Genomic DNA, 4,251 nt, shown 5'->3' with positions numbered 1-4,251 from the left:
CTAGGATGGTTGGAGACATGGGGCCCATCCCGAAATCAAAGGTATTGATGCCCGTGTTCCAGAAAATGAGAGCAGTGGTCAGTAGCTCAGGCTTAGCAACCATGGTGGTTTTTGAAAGCATTATTAATTGATAAATGTCGTTGTTCATCCATTTCCTTTTGAAGATAGGCTCAAGGTCTTTTATCCATTTAACCCAGGCTTCATCATTCATCAAAGGAAAGCCGCGGCGATGGTTTGACCACTTAGATGAGGAAATGCCCGACTCAGCCATGAACGAGTTAGGAGTAAACCAATCGGCATTAGGACCCATGAACTGGAACTTGTGAAATCCATGCAGACCCAAGTGAGTGCACACCCCCTCTTCAAAGAAAAGTTCAGAACACAGACCTGCCCGAGGACCATGAAGGCTATTAAGCAAACATCGCAAAGTGTCAATACCCTCACCAGATTCATAAGAAGACAGAGTTTGAGTGATTTTTAGGGCCATTGGTTGAGCTCGAATGAGGAATGAGAAGAATTTAAGACAAAAAGAGGGAGGAAACCGAAAACAAGAAGGGTTTCTGAAAGTTTTGGGAATTTGATGGTTTGAAATTGCTTAAGGTATTTAACCGAGGGATTAAGAAAGAATTATATAGTGAACAGTTGATTAATGACAGAGATCGTGGGTTACTGTAAAGGTCCAGTTCACAAACGGTTGCATTAAATGGCACGAGTCCCGAGTAGGGGCGTGCGACGGTGGTTAATATGAAGTGGTTGTTCAATCATCATTTACACCTCGATTTGCAGGCTCAACAATGATTGAAAGGGCACTATTTGGGTTAATATTTAAACTTTGGGCCTAGAGGAAAGAAAGCCCAAAAATAACTAAAGAAAGGAGACTCGCCCAAGGCCCAGCACCAAGCCCATCCATTTATTTCAAAGACAATATGACGGTCCCTCATTAATGCAAAGGATAGGTGCTTACAAGGGAAGTGACAACCGATGGAAATCAACGTGCTTTCAGCCCAAAAGCACTTTCTGAATGGCAGAACATGTAAAAAATGCGATGACTTACTGAAGTGCTTTCGAAGAAAGCTTGTAACAACCAAGATCATTGCCTATAAAAGGCAAAACAAGGCCTAGAGACAAGGACACTCAACCAATCAAACAAACAAACATACAAACTCTACTTTCAAGCCATATTTGCATACAAAAGCTGTAATCTGCCCAGACCTCAATCCTTTTCAAGATAACTCCCTACAAAAGCCATCTTTTGTCTAGTTTAAAAGCTCTGCTATCACCCATAGTGGCGTAGTATCAATTCTCTCATGTAAACTTGTTTACCATCCATTCATTCCAAACACACAACCCTTTGTAATCACAAAGAGAAGAAACTGCAAAACATTCAACCTTGCCCGATAAGGTGAAATCTTGCCCGACTCTCTTTGTTTCGTCTTTCCATTAGTAGATCTAGTATTATGATGTATTCTCCAATATATATTCAAGTTATTTCCAATCTTTTGGTGATGAGAAGTTCCATTGGTCCTCAGATCTAGTCCACTTAGTGGTTTTACTATCATAAAAGATGAACGGGAATTAGACCGATAGCTTAAGCCAGATTTGGACTTTCAACCTTTAAAGCATACAAGATCATGAACTAAAAGTCCTTGGTCTCCAGGCACAAAAAAGAACTTAATGTAAACTTAACTCATCTACAACAATCATTTAATAACAAGAAGTCAGAATAACTTGAGGGCGCAAGTAATCGACTTAAACACACTTGTTCTACATCTGCCATACTGAGATGGCAGTGGCACGCCTAAGCACTTAGTTAGTTTTAATTGTGAGCCTCAAGGCCTACACCTAAGGCCCCACAAAGGCACATTTCAGAACAAACTTTGTTCTCCTCTTGCAGCCTCTCAACAAGAAGGAGCCCAACAACCAACCAAAGTGTCAACTCCTCAGGGAGCTATGTGCTCGAGCCAGGGGCCTTCTCCAAGGAAATTCCTACCCTAACACATTACATTATACTTATACACACTAGTAGTAAGTTCGAAATGGGACCAAATAATTTTAGTTTAACAGATTATACTTCAATATTTGCAACATAGATATCGACCACATAAACAATTGTGACAAGAAAAATTGATCGTTTTGGCTAATTTTCATTCAACTTTTGAAGGTCGCTTTCCTTCACGAAGAGGCCATGGAAGCCGTAAGGAACCCGGCGGGGCAGCTTCAGAGCCGCCACTATATCAAGCTGCGGGGACTTCGCATCCATCACTAAGAACTTAGATTCTCCTGTCTTCTCATCATGCACAAATGACACCACGTACCCATCATCCTCCTCCACGTTTGGATTCTCCGGCTCTCTAGCAACAAAGAAAGGCTCACCGCCATAGCAATTTGGTCCATACATCCTGCAGGCCAACGTGGGTTCATCCCCGTTGGACGACACATCTAGATCCAGCTTCACCAACCCTGCACACTTCGGTATTGAATCATCAGGGTGCATTGATTCTTCAGAGATAGATCCATACATAAACTTGTTCTTTTTCCCCACGTAAGCCCGATTGATCACTCCGAATTCTAGATTCCTTATGGAGATGGGTTCCCTTGTCACGATCCCTGTCTTAAGATTGATCCTCACTTTCTCTACCGATGCACGGAACAGATCCCATCTCTCAAAAACGTATTGTACGGACAGTACATTTGGTGCAACCAGAACAATGCTATCATCTTCTTGATCATCGTCCCATGCATTAATGGTGTGCAAGATGTTGAACCCCGGAACATCAAACCACTTTATCTCAGACTCGTCAACTGCGTACCTGGGAAGTACTCCGATCTTAGGCACTTTGGAGGGATCAAATACGACTGGAGTTCCTCCCGTAGTGATCATTTTAATGGGATTCACTGTCATTTGTATGTCAACAAATATGGTATATTTCTTGGTGATTGCAAAGTCGTGGAGGATAGATCGATGGCGCATAGAGAATATGGGCACGTCCGGGTGCTTTGTTCCGTCTGCATCGAAGTGAAAATAGGTGAGGTATGGAAACACGGGGCTGTAGCGGAAAGCAAAGGTTTCTCCTGTTTCGGGGTCTGTCTTTGGATGAGCTGTCATACTCGTGGAGAGCTTCTGGTCGAAATCATGCCGCCCCAGAGTTTGTATATCTCCGTTCGATGTCAAGCGCATGGCGTAAGGAAGGTCAGACTCGCAAAGCGCATAGAGACGGTTGCCAAAGAGAGCTAAACTGGTGTTTGCGACACCAAAGCCGTTAGCAGGATTCAGCTGACCAGGAGGCCGTTGAAGCAAGAGAAGATGCTGGGAAAGAGAGGATATCCGGCTTCGCGCTCCACGGTGTATTTATAGGTCTCGACGTAGCGGCTGCAAAGTGTTGCTCGGCCTTGGGAGATCAAGATGGAGTGAAGCATGCCGTCGCCATCGAAAAGGTGGTAAGGCCGCCCTTGGGGAAGGAATTGGGGGTTAGGGCCGTTGCGGATGTAGGCACCGTCAAGGCATGGTGGCAGAGAGCCATGTATCAGCTCGCACTCGGTTGGGGGAAGCTCTTGGGTGACCGGAGCAAAATTGTCGGAGACTACGAGCCTCCGGTCGATTGAAGGTCGAAGAATTGGAGGCTCTATGGAGTTGTTTATGAAGTCATCCAGAGATTTCAAGATCATCGCACCTCGTTTCTTTGGAGCAATATCATCATCAACATTTGTTGCTATTGCAGCTAGTACGGGTAAGGATGGAGAAGGACTAGTTCTCTTTGGAGGTTGTAGTTTTCTTGTGTTCGGATTATTGAGATTTTTATAAGTGGAAATTGTGGGCAAAAAAGAAGAAAACAACGCATCCATGTAGATTGGGATCATTACGTTGCATGCAATGAAGGGATGTTAGGATTTTGAGCTAATTAAATATGAATTCCAAGTCAATTTACTTGACCCCAATTTTGTCCATATTAACAAGTTATCAACTTAAAACAAGTCAAACAATACATGCTAAATACAGGTTGTCAATTTGCAAGGACTATGTTTGATATACACACCACAAGCTCATGTGACTTGAAATATGTTGAATCTGGTGAATTATCCACTTGAATCTAATCTTAAGCAAAAATCATAAACTAAGTTTAATAGCAACTTTTTCAACTCATTGTATTTTGATTCAAACCATTACCTTTTCACTTAATCTAATTTATAATAGTAATATCATTTGTAATTATAAGAAAATAATAATAACAACCTAAGCTTTTGGACTGTGCT

General features: G+C 42.6%; 1 pseudogene across 1 annotated transcript; it reads right to left on the bottom strand.

Moving 5' to 3' along the window:
* Positions 1 to 2,050: 2,050 nt before the first annotated feature.
* Positions 2,051 to 3,855, bottom strand: LOC103431063 (probable carotenoid cleavage dioxygenase 4, chloroplastic; annotated as a pseudogene). Its single transcript, XR_011575617.1, has one exon. The product of XR_011575617.1 is annotated as a probable carotenoid cleavage dioxygenase 4, chloroplastic (transcript).
* Positions 3,856 to 4,251: the final 396 nt, after the last annotated feature.

This window comes from Malus domestica, chromosome 14, assembly GCF_042453785.1.
Source record: "Malus domestica chromosome 14, GDT2T_hap1".
Lineage (NCBI taxonomy): Eukaryota > Viridiplantae > Streptophyta > Magnoliopsida > Rosales > Rosaceae > Malus > Malus domestica.
This window is presented reverse-complemented; position numbering and strand designations above follow the sequence as displayed.